This window comes from Falco cherrug, chromosome 2, assembly GCF_023634085.1.
Source record: "Falco cherrug isolate bFalChe1 chromosome 2, bFalChe1.pri, whole genome shotgun sequence".
Lineage (NCBI taxonomy): Eukaryota > Metazoa > Chordata > Aves > Falconiformes > Falconidae > Falco > Falco cherrug.
In genome coordinates, this window is record NC_073698.1 from 99,046,684 (window position 1) to 99,060,227 (window position 13,544).

Here is a 13,544-nt window from a genome sequence, read left to right on the forward strand (position 1 = left end):
ATTGCAAAGCCATGTTACATCTTAATTTACTATGCATTTTTCATGTACATCAGAAACTTGTTCTTTGCACTTTTGTTTTACTGCTGAATCTAGTTTTTCCCAGGTCCCAGGACTGTATTTCTTTAGCTAACTGGTTGTGAGCTATTTATAGTCCCAAGGTTTCCAGTGTCAACCTATGCCCTTGGTGTTTTGGTGGCTGGGGTTTTTTGTTTTATGTTTGTGGGTTTTTTTAATCATCCCATGTTTATAGTTCTCTACAGTACACATAGAGTCATATCTGTCTGGATATGTAATGAAGGCTGAGATAGATAATTTCTCTACAATCAGGTCACTTGAAGGAGCAATTAGTAGATGAAAATATGACAGTATCTTTTACAGCCTCTCAGGACATTATGGGAAGTTTGTGCTGCAGCTTAAATACTGTCATAGTAAAGCCGGTATAACCTTTAGAGTGACCTTTCCCTTGTTTAATAAAAAGCAACTATAACTAGACAGAAAACAACATTAGCATGCACATAATAATAAGCAGTATAATGACTCTTTAGCTACATAAGCTACATTAATATCTTACAAGAAGATACAATTCATATTAAAATTTCATGACTGCTCCAAAAAACAATGTAATTATTACAAAGGCCAGAGACAAAGAAACTGAAATATATTGGGGTTTATGTTCATAGTGTTGCATACTGACATATATTGACCAGGAGTTTTTTACAGAATCTGTTGAAGGGTGGCAGTAGAGGATATATGCAAATCCTACTTATTTTCACTTGAATTTAAGATATTTGTTTCCACACACAATATATTTTGCATATTGATTTGTAACTTTATCTTTGAGGAATACAGAGTATCTTCTAACTAAAGGAATAAAAAAGACTGATTAGTATGGGTGAGCTGAGTACTTTTATATTTATGTGACTGGTACGAGTAAGCCAGTAAAATCTATCTTATTCATGGGACTCAATGCATTTGAAACTAAACTAGATCTTTATTAAAGGAAGTGTTTACAGAGACTTCACAACTTTAGCTAGTATTTAACCTGTTCATACAGATTTAATTTCTGTTGCTTCCATTTCTGTCCTTCACCCTAATCCTCTCTATTCAAACTGCATGCTATAGAACAGGGGAAAACCCAGAACTAAACACCTTCATATTTTTTCACTGACTAATGGATCAGTAAATCCTGTGGCTCTAATCCTCTTCATTCTGGCTCACTATAAATCTCAGAAGCAAATGATTACAAGTTCTGTGGGCTTGTAGTAGTATTCGGGTGCAACAGCGTGGCTGAGTGCACTGTAGCCAGTAACTATCTATGCAGTCTTTCTTTGGGAGTTACTTTGGTCTGTGTGGGAAAATTACTTCGGGGGGGGGGGGGGGGCGGGGGGGGGGGGGGAATTAGAGGAAACTGGGACCTAATAGAAGCATAGCATTACAGAATGCTTTTTAGGGTAAAATACAGTTATCGCTTTCATGATGGTTGGCATGCATGAAATCTACTTTACCACGGCTCCTTAAGCGACACACCCTGCCAGCTCAGCACAGGCTGATAGGAGTAAAGGAGGGTGAAGCAGAGTGGAGACCCTGCAGCCAGCCTTTGTTGTACTCCCTGCAGGAATGGGAACTTGATGGTACCACACAATTAAGATGAGATGTCATATAATAATAATGACCCAATAATTGTGCCAAAATTGCTTTCCTCGGATGAGGTGATCTCATTGTAACACCAACACACACCTTCCTCCCAAAGTTACCTGCCTCCAGGGTACTACCACACCTCACTGGGCATGTGATACCAATCAATGACAAAAATATGTATAACTAGAGTCACTCAAGCTCCACCCAAATGTAAAGAAGATGAACTGGTCTTAGACTGAAATAAGTCCAAAAGGTGGGGAATTGTCTACATTCCCAAATTACTAAATTCTGATGTAGTGTTTAACTATGTGTTAAACAAATCTGTGCACAAAGTTTAGGTCAAGCTGACCTACCCTCTAAAGTTGTAAAAAACTGATGAACAAAAGAACTTCTAATCAAGGGACTCAACCCTGGGAGACAAAGAACAGATAGGAAGAAGAGCACCATTATCTAATTTATGCAGAATGAATCCTCCAAGTGAGAAAGTTCTGGCCAAGCTGATAAGGTGAAAGTAGGACAAAGTAATTGTGGTAGTGGGGGATTGCGACCTCCAACTCAAAGAGCCTCCCTGAAAGAGGGCAAAACCCCACTTAAGGAGCATGTGTAGTTAGTAGAGAACTTCAGTAATGCTATCCGAGGATGTGCACTAATTTGCATTAGAAGCAAGAAACTTGTAAACAGTCCTGTGTATTACGATGAATATAAAACGTACTATGAAGTATAAAAAGTAAGCAAAAGAGGGAAGAAGTTAGGGAAGACTCCATCGTAACTTCTGGGAGCAGTTGACGGGCTGATCCTGTCTTCCTCCACAGGGGCACCTGTTGAATAAGAACTTTCTTCTATGAGTAGCTCGTGCGAGCTGTTATTAGGTATATTGTTTCAAGCTTGCTTTGCAGTCATATTATCACTGGCAATCTTTGAACCTCATTCTGTTACATACTTGCATTTAGTATAATAAAAGTCTTCAGCTGAAGTTCATTTTTGTATAAATCTCTGGAGATTTGAGTAGTTGTAAGGGATTTGACTCAGTGTCGCTCCCTGTGTAGGTCAGTCAGATCACCCTCTGATACACTGGACCGTCAAAACGCAGGTAGTGGACAGGCTGGTCAGGCACAGGGTCTCATCTTTCTTGGCAAACTGACAGGCTTATCAAATATAAAGGGTCTGAGAACCACCCACCCACCCCACCCCACCCCCCTTCTTAACATGAAAGTCTGCATTTGAGAATTACCAGGAAAAAGAGAATAGATTTTTTAATTTATTTTTTTTTTTTTTTTTTTTTTTTACTGTATGACAAAAATGCCTGTTTCGTTGTTACATGACACCTGGTTGCAGAGCTAATTAAAGGTGACCATTGAGCAACCTTTCATCTTCAAGTAAAAAATTGTAACAGACTCACAGCTGTTCTGACATTCATTTGCTAATGTTTAGGACAAAAGACCATCTGTTGACACTAGCATTTGTCATAATAAGCTATAATACTTGTTACAGGTGTTATAATAAAGGAAAATATTTTCTTCTTGTTCCCAGTTTCTGAACTCACGTTACTACGGGAAAAGACAGAATACCTTAAAACATGAGAAGTCAATTCCTTTTAACATGGTTAGCAGTTGTTAATCAGCTGACTGGATTATTTAAATTCTGACAGAACAGTCAGTAGCAAGATGGAGACTAGACATTTAAAAAAATCATTAAAGAGAACCTGAACCCTACACACTCCTTGGGCTTGCTTCCTCCTGTCTTTTTGTACTGTTTACTCCTATAACACTTTTAGTGGAAGAGTCCCTCTTGCTGTCAAGACAGCAGTTCTTCAAGGTGAAATTATCACTAAGCAGATGGAAATTCAACCCTTCTGACAGAGGGCACAGGGACTGATTATTCAAGATGATGGAATTAAAAGAGTTGTTATAAATAGGACAGAAGACATGAAAAAAATAAAATAAAGAGGAAATTATCCTTGAATTCATGTTGCTGTAGATCAAAAAAAAATGATGGCACTTTGGGAAAAATGGTGATCAATAAAAGGAAGGGGACAACAGGAAAGGCAGGAAAAAGAATTTAGAAAGAAGATATATATTTGTACACATGCGAGGCAAATTGTGGTGGATATAATGGTGTCAAGTTTTTTGACACTGCAAATTGAACCGTCCTTCATCAGAAACAAGCCAGGTATAATAGCAATAACTGTAATTTCTCCTTTTCCCACAGATGGCCTCCATTTATTTCATCTTCATAGCTCATCTTACTTGGTACAGGGACAAAATCTACTACGTGTGGCCTATTATCTGCAATGAAGTAGCATAATTGTACTTTAATGCATGTCTTCTGGACTAATGTATACATTTCTTACTTTTAAAAGCTTATTCATCATTACTTGCCTCATAAAAATCTGTCTATTTACATATGGTTAAATAGGAAAATTTCCTCTTCCTTTGTTTAACTGACTTGTTATTTTCACTGTGTCTGTTTAGCTCCTTTTCTGACATATTTTATAGATTGTTACACCTGTTTTCTTTGATGCTGAAGTCTCATAGTAAGTTTCCACATAGTTATTTCTTATTGGTAATGTTTATTTAAGAACTCCACTTCTACCTCTAATTTGTTTCTGACTTTACGCTGCCACTCTATTACTTTAACTTGATTTGTAAAGTGGATTAGAATAACAGAAAAATAGAATAGAATAGAACAGAACAGTTTTGTTCGAACAGATCAGTTAAAAAATCTACAATGATCATCTAGTCCAGCTGCCTGACCAATTTGGGGCTGACCAAAAGTTAAAGCATGTTAAGGGCATTGTCTAAATGCCTCTTTAATGCTGACAGGCTTGACATTGACCGCTTCTCTAGGAAGACTGATCCAGTGTTTGACCACCCTCTCAGGAAAGAAATATTTCCTAACATCTAGTCTGAAGCTCCCCTGGCACAGGTGTGAACCATTCCCATGTGTCCTGTCTCTGGATCCCAGAGGGAAGAGATCAGCACCTCTCTCTCCACTTGCCCTCCTCAGGAAGCTGTAAGAAAGCAATGATGATTCCACAAATACACTTCCTTGTGAAGTGGCTTTACATCTGAAAACCTGCATTTTATGCCAACCTACATGCTGAATAGTGTTTCTGAGTTACTATGAGACTAATGCATACAGTTCACAAGAGATCATGACTTGTGACTAAATGCAGTGGCAAGCAACTGCTTTAAGTGATAGTAGGTCCAGAGATAAGAGAAACTTGTTTTCATCTCACACTGTTATTTTTTGCAATTTAAGCATAATTTCATCATAGAGTAGCTAACAAAAGATTGCTGTAGAGAATTATTACTAACCCAGCTGTGAGGCAGAACAGCATGCCATATCAGCTTGACACTAGTTTATATGGGAATCTTATTTATATCCTAAGAGTGGCCTTGTTGCCTGTCACAGATTGCATGAGCTTTCATAAGCCATACCTATACAACTGGTAGAAAACAAATTTTCCCCATACATAGTTGCAGAGGGGTTTGAGGAATTCCAAAGTTGTGCAAAATCTCATATACCATTCACTGTCTCTGTAGTGTTAATAGGTGGGCTAGAAACCCATCTATAATTTTGTGAGTGGTTTTAGCCAGTTACCTTTAATCCCCCTCTCCCCTGCCACCCCCAGTTGCCCCCACCCCCCAAAAAAAAGTCTCAGCAAACGTTATGAGTGACAAACTTATAGTTTAAACTGCAGGCTCATTTAGTGTAACAGATACTTTTACACTGTCGAGAAAGAAAAGGCACAGGTGTATTCATTTAATTACTGGTCAGTCATTGTATTGATTCAGTCAGCAGCAGCATTGTCCTTTCCAGGAACTATTTCAGGTTTTTTTAAAGACATTGTTACAGCTGCCCCAGGTGCAGGTGCTGAGAATCCAATACAAGATGAAGAATGTGGAAACCTGCATAAAGGAGAAAATCTACATGAGAACAGCTGATGAATTTATTTCTTTGGCAAAAATTGAGGGTAGCAGCGCATACTGGACAAGAAAACACAGAGTTAATATTGACGATGTCACTTATCTCAGTTTAAATATAATTCTTATCAATATATTTTAAAAGATTTCTCTGTTTTCCTATGAAAAGGTGATTTAAAAAGCCATATTATAAATTAATATTGCCTCAAACTTGAAAGAAACAGCCTGATGTCATACCATGAAAGCACCAGTCTGGCTGGCTGCATCACAACACATTATTCCAGATACTTCATCAGTAACAAGCCTCTCCAGATGTGTACATGAGAGATTAGGCCTTTCAGGGGCACAGCACCACACTGAGGCCAGAGAAGATACGAAGCTAAATTCAAGGCAGCGTGGAAATGTCCAGTCCTTCCTAGATAATGATGAGTTGTATACATTGTCTCTTTCATTGTTTCACTGCCAGCTAGCACTGTTTCTGTGTCTTTCTGTTTCTTTTTCATTTAGTAGCATCAGTGGATCTTGGGAATTAATGTCATTAAGTCCTTTCTGAAAACACAGCCTTCTCCTCTTCAACCCCCTTTGAGATTTCTGTAGGATACTGTAAGTGGGTTCTCCTGAAGTTCAATATTTTCTCAACACCTATAGCCTAGACATGCCTTCTCACAAGTGTTTCTTTTGAGTTCATGCAGACTCTTTTTTCTCTAGATGTTACTTCTGCTCACTTTTGGCATTTTCTGTTAAGTGATTAGGTTATGACATAGAGCTTCTAAGCCTTTGAATAGACCTTGAAACAGTCAGTCATAAAGCCCCTATTCACCCTAGAAGGAAAAATGGTCTGTAGTTTTCTTCAAAATTTGCATCACTTTCTATTTGCTATTGCTGACATGTTTACATGATGTTTAACAGAGGGTATTTAAAGACCCTCCGGATTAAGAAAAACTCCACAGGATGATATTAGATTGCAATTTATCTGTAATTTTGCTGTCTGTATGCAAAGAATGTTCCCCTCCCCTAACTCTTTTTTTTTTTTTTTTTTTCCCCCCCCCCTTGAAAGAACAGAAAGATATTTTGTAAGACACAAACTCTAAAGGCAAAAGTAGAAGCAAGAGGTTTTGTCTTTTGGGTCACCATACAGTACAGGTTACCTCATCAACAGGATAATGCTACAGTTTCTGGCCAACCTACCTAGAAGTATTAGTCTATGTGCAACAATACCCAGTATCTTGTCAAATACTCCAGCTGTTTCTCCCTTTACTGGACTCCTGAGACTATTGAAGCTAAAATGTTTTACCTCCCTTATGTTAAGTCCTGATTTTACACATGCTTTTCAGCTTTAATTATTGATAGAGCTGCATCCCATCCTGTTAAGGTATGATGGGATTACTGAATATGCAAAATTCTTGTAAAATACTGCAAGGACACAGCAACTAATAGTCCTTATACATCACTAAATTCTTCTTTATGATCATTGTATATGCACTCATCATACTGGCAAAGTATTCAAAAAATAAGCTTGCAAATAATGTGAGGTGAGAAAACTGCTGAACTCTTTTTTTTTTTTTTTTTTTTTTTTTTTTTTTTTTTTTTGTCACTGGGTTGTTGAAACCTGAGGTGGGAATTGAAGTGGATTAACCACCATACAAGAGTAAATTTTCCAGTGATATAGTCATATCTAGCTTTAGAAGTTATAATGAAGATATAAACAGTTTTTTAATTCCTAAAATAAAATATGCAGTAGACGGAATTGTTTTATATATACTACATGGGTGAAAAGCATGCTTGGGGTTATTATGGAAATGGAAAAGGTGAAGAAAGTGTGTGTGAATATATGCATGTTTACAGGACACAGATCTTTTTTTTTTTTTTAAATGGCTTTGAGACATTTTAAACTCAAAAAAAAAAAAAAAAAAGACTAAATGAAAAGCTTTGTTATGACCTTGTGTAGATTTTAGAAATAATTTTGCAAAATGCTTTACATAAGTACATAATTAACTTAATGAATCAAATTTACTGTTCCCTCTCACAGGGACAATGAAAATTCACCTCTGAGTAAGTGGAGTGTTTTAAATGCTGTTCCGTTTATAGTTTCTTTATGGGTTTAAGGCCAATGAATGAGGCACCAAGACACAAAGTAGCCATTTGACTAACTGCCAATATCTGAGGCTGGAAATGTACAATAATTTTATTAGGAAAAAAATACATTTAAAAACCGAGAAGTAACCTTAAAATTGAATGCATTTAGAGGCAGAAAATGTTTCTTTTTTGTAATCTACTGCAAGCCAGTGCTTCCTAGTCTGAAAATGTAATATGTTTATTTCAGGTGGGTTATTTCTCAATGATAGCTGTTAGCAATAACCTAGAAATTGTCCTTAAGAATTCAGCTTGCCTGTTGCTGAATTGACCTATGATGGTCTGAAGACAAACTCTGTGGATATGGAACAGAAAGGTAACCTACTTTAGGTTTCTAAACTGTACTTTTACAATGTGCTACTTTCTGTGAATTTTGACAGCTTGCTAGGCAAAAATCAGAAGAGAAAAAATATGTGACTTCAAAGGAAATGATTGAGGGTTTCACATCTATATAGTTCATCTAAACAGATTTTCTTTTAAAACTTCTACATAGACTGGATACTCTGCTTTCAGTAAAGGGAGCTTTTGTCCAGAGTATCACAAAAAGAAAAAAGCTACATTAACAGTAAATAGTGAAAATCTTAATAAAACCCCTAAAAATAAAGATTTTTGGAGCCAAAACTTTTTGATAAAAAAGCCTGATTTGAGTCAATTTAATGCTTTTAGAAAAATTAGAAAATTTCTGGAAATGTTATACTATTTTCTTTAAGTAAACTCCATTAAAATATTTTAATAATTATGCAAAAAAAAACTTTTAGAATTGTCAAAACTTCTTTTTTGATTGTCATTGAAAATATTATGAGGAGAATAAAATTAAATTCTGGCTGAAGTAGAATCAGCAATGTTAAAATTCTCAGAATTTAAAATAATTGCTCAGTCAGCTCTGATTTTAATAACAATTCAGTTAGGTATAGGATGTATAAAATAAGCAATCTTATGGTGACACTTGTTTCACCATCTTATCCTTTAAATGAAATCCATCAAGTTTTTTTTTGTTTGTTTACTTGTTTTTATCAAATTTTAGACTTATTTTCACTGCATTTTGGATATATTTCCCCCAGATTTACTCTTAATTCTCATTTCTGAATTTCTACCTGTTGTATGACACATCTACTTAGAAGCAAAATTCCTCCCGTGAGATACTTTTAAATGCTTTTTATTAGATAGTCTTGTGTGTGGGAATATGTGTAAAGCAATGTATATGTACTGAATATATACATATATGCATACTTCAGCATAATTCAACAACCCTATGCCCCCTGTAGAGTCATCAGCTCAGATCTCTAGCACTGAGCTAGGTATTTTTTTGGAAGATAAAAGAGGCTTACCATCAAAAAATGTGTAAGCAGTTGAGAGCCAAATCTCAAAAGCCACTCAAACACTTGATTTCTCCTTTTATTTTTTCATTCACTGTCAACACTGGTTGAAACTTGTATTTATTCAAAAGCAGAAAAAATAGTATAATACAGATGAAATTTTGTAAATGTGCCAATCACATTAAATATTCAATTTTTTCTCATCAATAGATTTAGAAAGCAATTTTCAGAACTGCTAATTTAGTTTGTTTCCAATCAAGTCAGCCAGCATTTTCGTATTTTTACTGTTTTATGTAATGTGAGTAGATAAGAGCAGTACTTTACACTTTCAAAAATCATTTTCATAATGTGTTTTTTTTTTCTTCTGTATGATAATAACATTTAACAGCAATTAATTGTAAATTAATCTCAGAATCCCCAAGCTTAAAATAGTCTGTAGAATACAAATTAGTGACTATCTGATTTCTGTTTTAAACAACAAAGTCAGTTGTTTTTTGTTGTTCCTCTCATAAGTATGGAGAGATGTGTATAGCAGAGGCTAACTTCACAGCACAAGAGCAGCAGCACAATGTGACATTACAACATAGTTTGTTGCAGGCCTTTCATTTCAACAAGAGCCAACTGTTTGATTGTTCATGTTCTTCAAATTCAGAAGCCAGGAGGCGTTATATTCTGAGGGCTTAGTACTACCAGGAGAGTAGTTATGGAGAGCCGGATATTTACTGAGAATAATATCCCAGTAAGTATTGTCCTGCTTTGAAGAAGCATAAACAGGAGTTCATAATGAATTTTAAAGCCTGATGTGTGAAGGAGAAAATGGAATTTGAAAATACAATGAAAGTGCCAATGCACTTAAAGTTTGGGTCATCTAAGGAAGCTGATACTAACAATTAATGTGAATTCATGAGCGCTCAATTTTCTTCATCATATTCAACGTTTTGACTTACAAGATGCTGAAGGTCAAGTCTGTTATTTATCACCTCCATAATCTAATATTTTTCACCTATGTAGGACATCTAATTAACTCTCAAGTGTTTCATTATCTAATTCAGTCTCTTGGCATATCTCTGATTTGGACAAATAATCTTACTTTGAAGAAGATGAGTGATCTAAGGAAGGATTTACCTTGAGGTAAGAAAATGCATGAGAGAATCATTAGAAATAAGAGTATCACAGAAATAAGAGACTTAACATATTTTGTAATGTTTAGTGAATATGTTATAGGTTTTTAATATATTCTTCTCCTCTATCCATTACATCCCATCTTATGGAGAAAAGTTGTATAGAAACTGTAAACAAATGAACAGAAAGAAAAAAGGTGTAGGGGTGGGAGAAGGGTTTACCCTATTTATGTATTATATTCCCAAGTATTAACACTTCTATAGATACATAGCATGCATGATATGCCTAACCACAGATATATAGGACTAAAGCAGGCCATTTGCTAAAGATAAAAATGTCTTTAAAATGAGAATAGAAATGAAAAAAAGAGCATCACTAATTCTAAACTGAAAAGAAATAAGCTTACTTGCTAAAGGAAACAAGTATGTAAGTAAAGCTGAACTACATGTGTGAATGGATGCGCATGTGTACACAAGCAGCTCTAATACCTTCATAAATAGGCACAATAAATCTCAATATCAGTAAATCCAGGTTGAATGATCCTACTTGGCTTTGTAGAGCATTTTGGTGCCTACTTGGTGAAGTATATTGTTGAATAAATCATGAGGTTTCATTGGTCCAAATTAATAGTAGCTACTGAATGTGACTGCTGTATGTCTTCCTCCCCAAATCAGTCTCTGAATAATAGTTGGTAAGAAAATGTTTCTTTGTATGAATATGTTATAGCAAGTCACCTCATAACTGATCTATATGCTACAGAAGAAGAAATAAACCCATTACTGTAATGTAGGAACAGTAGTGGTATATATAAGAAATACGTCCAAAACAGCTGTTACAATATCTTTAAAAATCCAATTTAAAAGTATTAACATGACTCACGAAATTCTGAAAGGGAGAAGTCCAATATAAGGGTCAAGATGAGTATTTTATCATGTGCTCCAAATTAGAATTTACATACAACTGAAAATAAGTTCTGCAGTAAAATTTCACTAGCCAGAATTGAATTATTAAACAGGATTTTTCCATCTTCCTTTTGAACTTTTGACTCAGGATTCTTTTATTTCAGCACAGTACCATTGTCAGAAGAGAAATGGAACTAGTTTAAGAAAATACTGAAACAGTAATGTGCCAAAGTATGTTGTTTGGTTGGGTAAATTAATTAATAGGATACCTGGTCACAAATGAACTGATTTTTTTTCTCTTGCTTTTGGTAAGCTCCATAATCAAACTTTAACCACTATGGTGGGATGGCCTTGGCTGGCTGCCAGATGCCCACCTAGCTGCTCTCTCATTTCCCCACCTCAACAGAATAGAGGAAGAAAATAAAACTGAAAAACTCATGGTTCTAGATAAAGATGGTGAGATTACCGATTACCATCACAGGCAAAACATACTTTGGGAAAATTAATTTATTGCCAAGTAAAATAGATTTAGATAGTGAGGAATAAAAAAACCAAAAACCAAAAAACTCCACAACAAAATACCCCCAACAATCCACCAAAACTAAAACTAACTTCCTCCCATCCTCCTTCCTTCTTCCCAGACTCAACTTCATTCTTCATTCCCAACTCCTCTATGTCCTTTCCCCCGCACAGCACGGTGGGTATGGGGAATGAGGAGTTATGGTCAGTCCATAACAGTTTCTCTCTGCTGCTCCTTCCTTCTCACACTTTTCCACTGCTCCAGCATAGGTCCTCTCCACAGGCTACAGTCCGGGATAAATCTGCTCTATCAAGACTCTTGTCTACAGGCTGCAGTTCTTCAAAAACTACTGCAGTGTGGTTCCTCTCCACAGGGTACAGTCCTTCAGGACCAGGTTGCTCCAGCATGGGCCCCCCACAGCTGGCAGCTCCAGCCAGGACCCTGCCCCAGCATTGGCTCTCCATGAGCTGCAGTTTCCTTCAGGGCACAACCACTTGTTCTGATGTGGGGTTCTCCATAGCCTACAGGGTGAGTATCTGCTCTGGCATGGTCATCCATTGGCTGCAGTGGGACAACCTTCTCCACCATGGTCTTCTCCAGAGCTTGCAAGGGAATTTAAGCTCTGACACCTGCAGTACCTCCTCCTCCCCCCCCCCCCCCCCCCCCCCCCCTTTCTTCTCTGACCTGGGTGTTTGCAGGATTGTTTCTTACACTTCTTTTTTCTCACTCCTCTCACGTATTCCACTACACAGTATTTTTACCCCTTAAATATGTTTTCACAGAGGTGCCACCAGCTTGGCTGATGAGCTTAGCTGTGTCCCATGGTGTGTCTGTTGGAGCTGTCTGAAGCTGTCTATGCCTGGAATGGGGCAGGCCCTGGTCTCTTCTCACAGAGGTCTCTATGTGGTCCATCTAAAACCTTTCCACTTACACCCAGTACAATCACTTAGCTCATACTGTGTACTTTTAGCCACACAAAATGCTGAGAAAAATAATTAAATCACAGAGTTACCTGGCAAAATTGCATTGTGCATGAACTTCTACATGGAATGATTTAATGATTTCACTCCCTAAAACTTATTACCTTTCATCAGAAAACAACAACAAAAAAATCACTATCTGTTTAGATCATCTCAATGTTACAGCAAAGACTGAATTTTCATTTTCTTGTCTGTATCCATTTTTTCTGGTATAATATGTATCTACATGTATGGAATATCTATTGAAAAATTATAAAATACTAACATGCTATAGGGATCAGGGCTAGAAATGAAAGTGGATGTTACATGCAGATTCACAGACTACAGGAACCTAACTTTGTGAATAAAGTCAGATTAATGTCACAATGCAACTTTTGTAGAAAGAAAAGCATTTCCAAATAGCTGGTCGTACTTGCTCCTATTTGTGAAAGCTAGCAGGGCTTAATGGCTAGGTTTTACAAAGAAAACACATAAGCTTCTCATCCTGTCAGGATTTGAATATGTAGTGCATTTATCAGGAATAAGTTTATAGGCATTTCTTAGGCATGAATGTATATGTTGTTTAGAAGAAGTCTTAAGTAGCTTTTACTTTTTTAAAAAAAATATTTTATATACATATTTAAGGAAAGAGACTCCAATAAAAATTACAGTATCTGAAGTGCAAGGCACTTGGTAGTAATACACAGAAGAAGGAGGAAAGAAGGCCTTGCTGAGTTTCTCAGTCCACTTGCATATGTGAAAGTACACACATTGTATTGTCTCTGAAATTAGGGTTTAGCTTTCTGATCTTATGAAAGTGAAATACTATGTTTGTTCCACATAATGTGGACTCTACTTAAACATTTCTTGTTGATAGTGAATGATGAAGGGAGAGGAATTAAATTTATCCACTGGAGTAGCCTCAATTAAACCAATACACCATTTATCTTTCATTTTCTTAGGGCAAATATCTCTGGTTTTGTGTGACCTTATTTGTTTAATTTTGGACTGGGTCCACTGCACATGGA